The following is a 12,567-nucleotide window of genomic DNA, read 5'->3' on the forward strand; positions in this document are numbered from 1 at the left end:
AGAGGAGGCCTGTCTCACCTATTGCAACTCGAGAGGAACCCCGAGGTTCCTGCTACAAGTCGAAAGGACATCGAGTTCCCCCTCAACTCGAGATAAGACCTGATTCCCCTGCAGAGACTCGAATATAAGCCCAAGTTTCCCATGACAACATGAAGTGAGGTCTGACTCCCCAGTTGCATCTCTAGAGAAAGCCTGAGTACCCCGGGTCAACTCGACAGGAGGCCTGATACCCCTTTTACAACTCAAGAGGAAAGCAGAGTTCCATGCCTCAACAAAAGACGAGGCCTGACTCCCCTGTTGAAACTTGATAGGAACCCCGAGAACCCTGTCACAACTGGAGAGCAACCCTGAGTTTCCCACCTTAACTTGAGATAAGGCCTGATTCCACTGCAGCAACTCGAATGGCACCCCGAGTTTCTCCTCACAACATGAAGGGAGGTCTGAATCCACTTTGCATCACTAGAAAAAGTCCGAGTTCCCCACCCCAATTTGAAAGGAGGCCTGACAACATTTTACAACTCAAGAGGAAAGCTGAGTCCCATGCTGGAACACAAGACATGGCCTGACTCCCCTGTTGAAACTCGATAGAAACCCTGAGATCCCTGTTACAACTAGAGAGGAGCCCTGAGTTTCCCGTCTCAAGTCTAGATGAGGCCCAATTCCCCTGCAGCAATACGACTAGAATCCCAAGGTGACACTCACAACTCGAAAGGAGATCTGACTTCCCTGAGGCAACACAAGAGGTTCCCTGAGGTCCCTGTAGCAACTCGAGAGGAACCCTGCTCTTCCCACACTAAATCGTGAAATCCACCAGATTCCTCCCTCAACCTGAGATGAGGCCCGATTCCCCTGCCATGATTGAAGATAAAGCCCGCATTCCCCTCTCAATTTGAAAGGAAGCTTGACTCCCTTTATGCAATTCTAGAGGTCCAGCAAAATACCCATCGCAATTCGAGAGAAACCCCGAATTTCCCACCACAACTCGAGAGGAGCCCCATGTTCCCCACCTCATCTCGAGATGAGGGCTGATTCCCCTGCTTTGACTCGAGAGGAATCCCGACTTTCCCCTCCCAACTCAAGAGGAGGCCTGTCTCACCTATTGCAACTCCAGAGTACTCTCAAGTCACCTGCCACAAGAAAAAAGGACTCAGAGTTCCCCCTCAACTTGAGATAAGGCCTGATTCCCCTGCAGTGACTCAAATGGAACCCCTACTTTCCCCCTCACAACTCGAAGGGAGGTCTGACTACCTTGTTGCACCTCTAGAAAAAGCACAAGTTCCATGCCTCAACTCGACAGGAGGCCTGACACCCCTTTTACACTTTGAGAGGAAAGCAGAGTTCCATGCCTCAACACAAGACGAGGCCTGACTCCCCTGTTGAAACTCGATAGGAACCCCAATATCCTTGTTGCAACTGGAGAGGAACCCTGAGTTTCCTGCCTCAACTCTAGATGAGGCCCAATTCCTTTGCAGCAACTCGAAAGGAAACCCAAGGTACAACTCGAAAGGAGGCCTGACTTTCCTGAGGCAACACAAGAGTTTCCCCGAGGTCCCTGTCGCAACTCGAGAGGAACCCTGAGCTTCCAGCCACAACTAGAAATAAACGAGATTCCCCCCTCAATGCGAGATGAGGCCCTTTTTCCCTGCAGTGCCTCGAGAGCAATCCCGAGTTTCCTCTTGCAACTTGAAAGGAGTCTTGACTCCATTTATGCAACTCCAGAGATTCCCTGTGATACCCATCACAACACGAGAAGAACCCCGAGTTTCCCACAACTAGAGAAGAGCCCCGTGTTCCCCACCTCATCTCGAGATGAAGGCCAATTCCCCTGCTTCAACTTGAAATGAATCCCGACTATCTCTTTGCACCTCAAGAGGAGGCCTGTCTCAGATATTGCAACGCAATAGGAACCCCGAGGTTCCTGCCACAAGTTGAAAGAACTCTGAGTTCCTGCTCAACTCGTAATAAGGCCTGGTTGCCCTGCAGTGACTTGAATGGAACCCCGAGTTTTTCCTCACAACATGAACAGGTGCAACACCCCTGTTGACCTCTAGAAAAAGCCCGAGTTCCCCGCCTCAATTCTATAGGAAACCTGACACATCTTTCACAACTCGAGGGGAAAGCAGAGTTCTATGCCTCAACATGAGATGAGGCCTGACCTGACTGTTGCAACTTGAGAGGAACCCCAAGATCCCTGTCACAATTGGAGAGGAACCTCAAGCTTCCTGCATCAACTAGATATGAGGCCCCATTCCCCCTGCAGCAACTTGAGAGGAATCCTGAGGTTCCCCTTGAAACTCCAAAGGAGGCCTGACTCCCCTGAGGCAACACAAGTGGTTCACTGATGTCCCCATCACAACTCGAGAGGAACCCCGAGATACCTGTTGCAATTTGAGAGGAATCCTGAGTTTTCCACCTCAACTCAAGATGAGGCCGTATTCCCCTGCAGCAATTTGAGATCAATCCCAACTTCTCCCTCGCAACTCGAAAGAAGGCCTGACTCCCCTTAGGCAACACGAGAGGTTCCCTGAGGTCTCCGTCGCAATTCAAGAGGTACCCTGGCTTCCTGCCGCAACTCGAGAAAAAACACGACATCCCCCCCTCAATGCGAGATGACGCCAGATTCCCCTGCAGTGACTCAAGAGTGGTTGCCGAGTTCCCCCTCGATACTCGAAAGGAGGCTTGACTCCCTTTTGGCAACTCAGGAGGTTCTCTGAGATTCCTGTCACAACTGGAGAGGAACCCCGAGTTTCCTGCCGCAACTCTAGAAGAATCTTGTGGTCCACACCTCATCTTGATATGAGGGCCGATACCCCTGCTTCACCTCTAGAGGAATCCTAACTTCCAATTGCACCACAAGAGGAGGCCTGTCTCACCTATGGCAACTCGAGGATCCCTGAGTTCCCCATCACAACACAAGTAAAGCTCCAAGTTTCCCACCACAACTCGAGAAGAACCCCAAGATCCCCGCCTCAAATTGAGATGTGGCCCAATTCTCGAGTCTTCAGCTACTCAACAGGAATCCCTAGTTCCCCCTCACAGCTCGAAATGAGGCCTGACTCCCCTCAGATCAGATCAGTCGCTCAGTCATGTCCAACTCTTTGTGACCCCATGAATCGCAGCACGCCAGGCCTCCCTGTCCATCACCAACTCCCGGAGTTCACTAAGACTCATGTCCATTGAGTCGGTGATGCCATCCAGCCATCTCATCCTCTGTTGTCCCCTTCTCCTCTTGCCCCCAATCCCTCCCAGCATCAGAGTCTTTTCCATTGAGTCAACTCTTCGCATGATGTGGCCAAAGTATTGGAGTTTCAGCTTTAGCATCATTCTTTCCAAAGAAATCCCAGGGCTGATCTCCTTCAGAATGAACTGGTTGGATCTCCTTGCAGTCCAAGGGACTCTCAAGAGTCTTCTCCAACACCACAGTTCAAAAACATCAGTTCTTCAGTGCTCAGCCTTCTTCACAGTCCAACTCTCACATCCATACATGACCACAGGAAAAACCATAGCCTTGACTAGATGAACCTTTGTTGGCAAAGTAATGTCTCTGCTTTTCAATATGCTATCTAGGTTGGTCATAACTTTCCTTCCAAGGAGTAAGCGTATTTTAATTTCATGGCTGCAGTCACCATCCTCAGTGATTTTGGAGCCCAGAAAAATAAAGTCTGACACTGTTTCCCCATCTATTTCCCATGAAGTGATGGGACCGGATGCCATGATCTTCGTTTTATGAATGTTTTCTGACTCCCCTAAGGCAACACAAAAGATTCCTGAGGCAACATAAAGGCTTCCCACCGTATCTCAAGAAAAACCACAAGATTCCCCCCTCAATGTGAGATGAGTCTCAATTCCCCTGCAGTGATTCGAGAGCAATCACGAGTTCCCCCTCCCAACTTGAAAGGATGCTTGACTTCCTTTTGGCAACTCGAGAGGTTCCCCGAGATTCCCGTTGCAACTCGAGAGGAAGCCCGAGTTTCCAGCCACAAGTCTAGAAGAACCCCATGTTCCCCACCTCATCTTGACATGAGGGCCGAATCCCCTGCTTCAACTCGAGAGGAACCCTGACTTCCCCCTTGCACCTCAAGAGGAAGCCTGTCTCATCTATTGCAACTCCAGAGGATCCCTGAGTTCCCCATCACAACTCGAGAGAAACCCCAAGTTTCCCGCCAGAACTCGAGACTAACCCCGAGTGCCTGGCCTCAATTCGAGATGCGGCCTGATTCCCCTGCACTGACTCGAGAGTAACCCAAAGTTCCCCATCTCAATTCAACACGAGCCCCAAGACCCTGATGCAACTGCAGAGGATTCCCAAGAGGAGCCTACCCCACCCCAATTGGAGAAGAGCCTTCTACCACAACCAAAGAGGAAGCCTCATACCACAACTAAGCAGGAGGCCCAGCCTGCCACAAATAGCCGGGAGCTTCCTGCCCTTTGCAACTAGAAAAAGTGCCCTTTCTCATTACAACCGTGAAGGAGTCACCCAACTCCCAATTTGAGAAGAGCACTCTATGGCATCTAGAGAGGATCCCAACTAGCACAGTTAAAGAGCAGTTCTCAGCCACAGCGTGAGAAGTGGCTGCAAACAACAACTAGAGATGAGCTGATCTACAAATAAAGTGTAAATAGAAAGCAAATAAAGAGTGTACACTCACTACAAAGAGAGTGGACCCCAAGCCACATATAGAGAGTCACCTCCTGCACATTGCATTTAGATAGGAAACAGTTTGCACATTGCTACTAGACAGGATCTGCCCCACTGTAGCTCAAGAGGAGTCTCCATCACACCTTTAAAGGAACCCCATGACATGTGCTGCAACTCAAGAGGCACCCTGAGTTCCCCACTTCAGTTTCACAGGATCCCTAGTCTGGCACAAGAAAATGGGCCACTGCACCAAATGGTGGAGGGGCTCTCTGGCCAAAACTGAAGTGAATTCCCCAGGCACAACTCAAGAGGTCTCCCCCAGGATATCACACCTAGAAAGAAGACCTTCTGCCTCCAATGAGGACAAGCTCCCTGAAGGAAGTGCGGTGGAGGCCCTCACAACTAGAGAGCAGTAATCCCATGAATAGAAGTGAGGAACCCATATCGCCAAAAGCAGAGAGGACCTCTCACGTGGAGACACACACACCCCACCGCAGAGGACACAGCCACACCCCTCAAGAGGAGCCCTCCACCACAACTTGAGAGAAGCCAGCTGGACATCACACACAAAGAGGAGCCCCTCTTCTGCTAATACAGATGAACCTCACACCACAAGGAGAGAGGAGCTTTCACACCACCACTAGAGATAATCAAAGCCCCCACAACTACAGAGTGGACCCCGACCACAAGGATAGAGTAGTCCCTTGCTAAAACTACTGAGCAGCCACCCGTCATTGCAACAAGACAGGAGCCACCATGCACATTACTGCTAGAGACAAGTTGCCTCAAGAAAACTTGACAGGTGGCCCCACCCCAAGTTGCCAAGAACCCTGAGTACCAACCAAGCTCGAGGAGAACACCAACTTCCCTGCCACGACTCCACTGCAATCCTACACCCCGTGCTGCAAATCCAGAGGAACACTGATTTCTCACTGCACTTCGAGAGCAGCTCTCAGTCCCCTGTGGCAACTCTCAAGGAACCCCAAGTTTCCAGGAATAACTAGAGAAGAACCCCGAGTTTCTCCTGCAATTCGACAGGAGGCCTGATTCCCAGTCTAGGCTGCAACTCTAGAGGAAACACGACTTCCCAACCTCAACTCGAGAGGAGTCCTGACTCTCCTCTTGCCCCTCGAGAGGAATCCCCAGATCCCCACCACAATTCGAGAGGAAACCCGAGTTTCCTGCCACAAGTCAAAAGAACACTGAATTCCACCTCAGCTCGAAATAAGGCCTGATTCCTCTGCAGTGACTCGAGAGCAATCCTGAATTCCCCCTCACAACTCAAAAGGAGGCTTGACTCCCTTTGCAACTTGAGATATTCCCCGAGATACCCATCGCATCATGAAAGAAACCTCGAGTTTCACACCACAACTGCAGAAGTACACCTTGTTCCCTACCTCATCTCAAGATGAGGGCCTAATCCCCTGCTTTGACTCAAAAGGAATTCTGACTTCTCCCTCGCACCTCGACAGTAGGCCTGTCTCACCTATTGCAACTCCAGAGGATCCCCAAGTTTCCCATCGCAACTCGAGAGAGACTCTGAGTTTCCCACCACAACTCGAGAAGAACCACGTGTTCTCTACGTCAATTCGAGATGTGGCCTGATTCCCCTGCAGCAATTCGAATGGAACCCGAGTTTCTCCTCACAGCATGAAGTGAAGTCTGACTTCCCTGTTGCAACTCGAGAAAAATCCTGAGTTCCCCACCTCAACTTGATAGGAGGCCTGACACCCCTTTCACCACTCGAGAGGAAAGCGGAGTTCCATGCCTCAACAGGAGACAAGGACTGACTTCCTTGTTACAACTCAAGAGGAACCCACGATCCCTGTCACAACTGGAGAGGATCCCAGAGTTTCCTGCCTCAACTCGAGATGAGGCCGCATTCCACAGCATCGACTCAAGAAGAATCCCGCAGTTCCCCTCGCAACTCGAAAGGATGCCTGACTCCCCTGAGGCAACCCGAGTGGTTCCCTGAGATCCTCGTCACAACTCGAGAGGAATCCTGAGTTTCCCACAGCAAGTGGAAAGGACACCGAGTTCCCCCTCAACTCGAGATAAGGCCTGTTTACTCTGCCGCAGCTCGAATGGAACCCCGAGTTTCCCCTGACAACACGACAGGCAGTCTGACTCCCGGGTTGCAACTCGAGAAAATCCCGAATTCCTCGCCTCACCTCGACATTAGGACTGACACCCTTCTTACCACTCGAGAGGAAAGCGGAGTCTCATGCCTCAACATGAGATGAGGCCTAACTTCCCTCTTACCACTTGAGAGGAACCCCGAGTTTCCTGCTTCAACTTGAGATGAGGCCCTATTCCCATGCAGTGACTCGAGAGGAATCCCGAGGTGCCCCTCTCAACTAGAAAGGAGCCCTGACTCCCCTGAGGCAATCCAAATGGTTCCCTGAGATCCTCATCACAACTCAAGAGGAACCCTGAGATACCTGTTGCAACTGGAGAGGAACCATGAGTTTCCCACCTCAACTCAAGATGAGGTGAACTCAAGAGGATTGCCTCAAAATTGGAGTGGAGCAATCCTGAGAAAAACTAGTGAGGAGATCCCAGTGCCAAAAGTAAAGAGGATGCCCCACCTCACGGAAACAACCCACCAGTATTGAAAAGGAGGCATCACCACAATTCGAGAGGAGCTCTGAGTCCACTGCCTCAACTTAAAAAGAGGCTTCCACAGCAACTTGAGAGGAACTCAGAGTTGTGTGCTATACTCAAGAGGAACACCGAGTTCCTGCCGCAAATTGAAAGGAGCCCTGAGTCCTCTGTTGCAGCTTGAGAGGGACCCTGAGTTCCCCGCCACAACTTGAAAGGATCCCAAGACACCTGCTGCAACTTGAGAGGAGGCATCACCAGAACTCAAGAGGAGCTCTGAGTCCCCTGCCTTAACTCAAGAGGAGCTTGCTTGGCAAATCAAGATAAAACCTCAGGACAACTAGAGAGGAGCACCATGCCACCATAAGAGAGGAGCCCAGGAACACATCACTATGAGAAAGGAGACACCAATAGAATAATTAGTGCAGTGCAACTCGCCACAACTAGAGAGGAGCCCACACACCACATCTGGAGACAAGCTCCACAGCACATTTCAGCTATTGAGGAAAAGCCCTGCCCAATGCACCTAGAGAGGAGACCCGCACCACAGTTAGAAAGTTGACTACCTACCACAACTCGAGAGTTGAACCCCACTGCAACTAGAGAGGAGTCTTTTGGATAAAACTAGTTTGGAAACCCCACCACAACTAGAGATCTGCCCCTTGCACACAGCAACTAAAGTAATGACTGCAACAACTTGAAGGAGCCATCAGATCACAACTAAAAGGAAACCCCCAGTACAGTGCAACTAGAGAGAGCCCCTGGCCATAACTTGTGTGTTGACCATGCATCATTACTAGAGGGGAGAATGCAAACTGCATCTGGAGATGATTTACCCACATACTGTAATGATTGAGGAACACCACTGCCCAACGCAACTAAAGAAGACACGCTGAGTCCTTTGCTGCAACACAAGAGGAGCCACTGGCCCCAGTGACAGAGGAAGGAACCCCTACCAAAACTGGAGAGGTTTCCCTTGCCACACGTAGAGAGGTGACCAGCAAGATATCACACATAGAGTGGAGATCCCTCTGCTGCACATAGAGATGAGCCCCATGAAGTAACTCGAGAGGAGGCCCTCACAAGCAGAGAGGAGCATCCATGCAAAAATTTGTGAGGAACACCGAGTGCCAAAAGAGAGGAACCCCCTTCATAGCCACCCATCACCACCTAAGAGCAGGGACTACTGCAACTCTAGAGGAGCCCCAAGTCCACAACCACAACTGAAGAGAAGGACTCCACTGCTATTTGAGAGAAGCCACAGGCCACAAGGTGAGACCATGCCTCCAGACCCCATACCTAAAGATGAGTCATTCTGAGGAAAATATAGATGAGTCCCCCAACCACAATAAGGAGGCCCTGCACATTGCAATGAGAGTGGACTACCCTCAGATATTTCAGCTGAAGAGCCCTGCACCATAACTAGAAAGGAGCCTGCACACTACAACTAGAGAATAGGCCACTAGCACACCACAACTAGAAAAGAGTAGCCCGACCACAGCTAGAGATAATCCCTAACCACAACTAGAGAGGAGCTTGCACAACACAATTAAAGAGAATCAAACCCACCACAACTACAGAGTTGACCCCAACTACAACTAGAGTAAGGACCCATGCCAAAACAAGTGAGTAGCCACAGGAAAATTGCAACAAGAGAGGAGCTATACTGCACATCCCTGCTAGAGAAGAGTCGACCCAAGACAACTTGTGAGGAGGCTCCCCTGCAACTCGAGAGGAACCCTGAGTAACCTCCAACTAGAGAGGAACTCTGAGTTCCCCACCACGGCTAGAGTGGAACCCTGAGACCTGTACTGCAACTCGAGAGGAACCCTGAGTTTCCACCACAACTCAAGAGGAGTTGTGAGTACTCTGCTTCAACTGGAGAAGGACCCCAAGTTTCTCTCTGCAACTTGAGAAGAAACCCCTGTTCCTGCTGCAACTCACCTGGAGCCCCAGGTCCCCTGTTGCCACTTGGGAGGAACCCCAAGTTCCCCACTGCAACTTGAGAGGAACCCCGAGTTGCCTGCCTCAACTCAAGAGAATGCCTGATTCCCCAGGTGCAACTGGAGAGGAACCCAGAGTTAACCCACCCTAACTCAAAAGGACCCCAAGCGCCCTGCTGCATTTCAACAGGAGACACGATGAGAACACAAGAAGAGCTGAGTCCCCTGCCTCAACTCAAGAGGAGCTCCCATGGCAAACTGAGACAAGACATCAGCAAAACTAGAGGAGCACCATGCCACTGCAAGAGAGGGACTCAGGCACACATAACTACAAGAGAGGGGCACCCACGGCACAATTAGAGAAGTGCATCTCACCACAACTTGAGAGGAGCCCACATACCACACTTGGAGAACAGGCCCACCTCACATTGCAAATGTTAAGGAAAACCCCTGCCCAATGCAACTAGAGAGGAGACTCACCACCACAACCAGACAGTGGACCCCCACTTGAATTAGAGAGGAACCTTCTGGATAAAACTAGATTGGAACCCCACCACAACTAGAGAGTATCCCTTTGCCCACAGCAAACAGAGTAACAACTACAACAACTCAAAGGAGCCACCACACCACAGACAGAGAGAAACCCCTAGTACAATGCAACTAGAGAGAGCCCCAGGCCACAACTAGTGTGTTGAACATGCTCCACAATGAGAGAGGAGCTGGAACCCCAAATCTGGACAAGATTCCCCTGCATACCACAAAGACTGAAGAACACCACTCCCCAATGCTACTAGAGAGGAACAACTGAGTCCTTTGTTGCAATATGAGAGGAACTACTGGCCACAATGACAGAGGAGATGCCCACCAAAACTAGCAAGATTTCCCCCACCACAAGTAGAGAGGTGTCCACCGAGACATCATACAGAGAATCCCCTCTGTAGCAAATAGAGAGAAGCACCCTGAATTAACTCGAGAGGGGGCCCTCATAAGTTGAGAGGAGCAACCACGATAAAAATTGTGAGGAATACCTAGTGCCAAAAGAAGAGAGAAACCCTCCTCAGAGCCCCTCATCACAACCTAAGAGGAGGGACCACTGAAAACGGAGAGGAGCCCTGAGTCCACAACCACAACTCAGGAGGAGGACTCCGCCGCTTAAGAGAAGCCACCGGCAACAATGTGAAGGTATGCGCACAGACATCATACCTAGAGAGGAGTCACTATGTGGTAAATATAGATGAGCAACCTCCAACTCAAGAGGAAACACGAGTTCCTTGCCACAGTGCAAGGGGCACCCTGAGTCCCGTGCTGCATCTCGAGAGGAACCTCAAATTCTTCGGTGCAACTCGAGAGGAACCCCGAGTTCCCTGTTTCTACTCGAGAGGAGGCCTGACTCCCCTGCCGCTACTCAAGAGGAACCCCGTGTTCCCCATTGGAACTCAAGATGAGCACCAAGCCCCATTATGCACCTTGATAAGATTCCCAAGACCATCATTGCAACTCAAGAGCAACCATGAGAATCCAGCTCAGCTGAAGAGGAGCCCTATTCCCCCAGAAACAAAGACAGAGGAACTCCCCACCAGATGGAGAGGATCCCCTCACCACAACAAGAGCGGGGTCCCCAGGACCTTGCACCTAAAAAGGAATTTCTCAGCCACAAATAGAGATGATCTCACTGAAGTATCTCTAGAGGAGCTCCGCAAAATCAGAGTGGAGCAATCCCGTGAAAAACTAATGAGGAGACTCAATGCCAGAAGTAGAGAGGATGCCCCACCCCATGGAGACAACCCACCACAACTTGGGAGGAGCTCTGAGTCCTGTGACTCATCTAAAGAGGGGATTTCCATGGCAATTGGAGGGGAACTCCTAGTTCCTCTGTACTGGAGCAGAACACCAAGTACCCTCCACAACTCAAGTGGAGCCCGGAGTCCACTGCTGCAACTCTTGAAGAACCCCGAGTTCCCTGCCACAATTCGAAAGGACCCCAAGCTGGCTTCTGCAACTCAAGAGGAGGCAGCACCAGAACTCAAGAGGATCTCTGAGCCCCCTTCCTCAACTCAACAGGAGGTCTCAGGGAAAATCGAGATAAGACCTCAGCACAACTAGAGAGGAGCACCATGCCATCACAAGAGAGGGGCCCAGGTCATATCGCTACATATCACTACAAGAGAGGAGCACCCACAGCACAATTAGAGAAGTGAAGCTCGACACATCTAGTGTACAGCCCACACACCACAGCTGGAGAAGAACCCCACTGCACATTGCAAATATTGAGGAAAACCCCTGCCCATTGCCAATAGAGAGGAGACCCCCATCACAACTAGAGACTTGACCACCCACCACAACTAGAGTGTTGAACCCCACTGCAAATACAGAGGAGCTTTCTAGATAAAACTAGATTGGAAAACCAACCACAACTAGAGAGGAGCCCCTCACCGAAACTTGAGAGGAGTTCCCTGATTCATCTTGACAGGATCTACTGCCCCCTTTTAGAGGATTCCCAAGCTCCTACAGTATATTGATATGTGCTTCCTGAGACAAATAAAGAGGAGCCCACAACCTCAAGTACAGAGATGCCCTTACCACAACTCGAGAACCCCATGAACATCACAATTAGCTTGGAGTCTCGTGCCACAATTAGAGAAGAGTGTGCATATCACAACTAGAGAGAAGTTGCCCACAACTGGCCAGGAGCCCCTGGAAATCAACTTAGAGAGGAGCCCGCCGGCACAATAGACAAGCACCCTGCCACAACTCCAGATGAGCCTACATTCCTCATGTGGAGAAGAGCCACATAGACATTCCGCCTATGGAGGAAAAGCCCCTTCCAAGGCATCAAGAGGAGTGCCCTCAACACAACTACAGAGTTGACTATCTGTCGCAATGAAAAAGGGTCAACCCCAACAAAATTATGGTGCTAGAGGAACCCCTAGTGCCAAAGGTGGAGAGGACCTCCCCTGTGGAGACACCCACACTCCAACCAGAGAGGACACATCTACGCAACTCAACAGGAAGCCTTCACCACAACTCGAGAGGAGCCTGCTGGACATTACATATAGAGAGGAGCCACTCTGCTGCTAATAAAGACAAACCTCACACCACAAGTAAAGAGAAGCTTGCACACTAAAGAGATCGAACCCACCACAACTACAGAGTTGACCCCGATCACAATGATGGAGAAGTTCTATGCCAAAACTAGTGAGTAGCCACCCGACCTTGCAACAAGACAGGAGCCACCCTGCACATCCCTGCTTGAGATGAGTTGCCCCAAGACAACTCGAGAGGAGGCCCCACTGCTAGTCAAGAGGGACTCTGAGTACCCCCCCAAACTCGAGAGAAACCCCAGTTTCCCCACCACAGCTCAAGTGGAACCCTGAGACCAATGCT

Source organism: Bos taurus, chromosome 9, assembly GCF_002263795.3.
Source record: "Bos taurus isolate L1 Dominette 01449 registration number 42190680 breed Hereford chromosome 9, ARS-UCD2.0, whole genome shotgun sequence".
NCBI lineage: Eukaryota > Metazoa > Chordata > Mammalia > Artiodactyla > Bovidae > Bos > Bos taurus.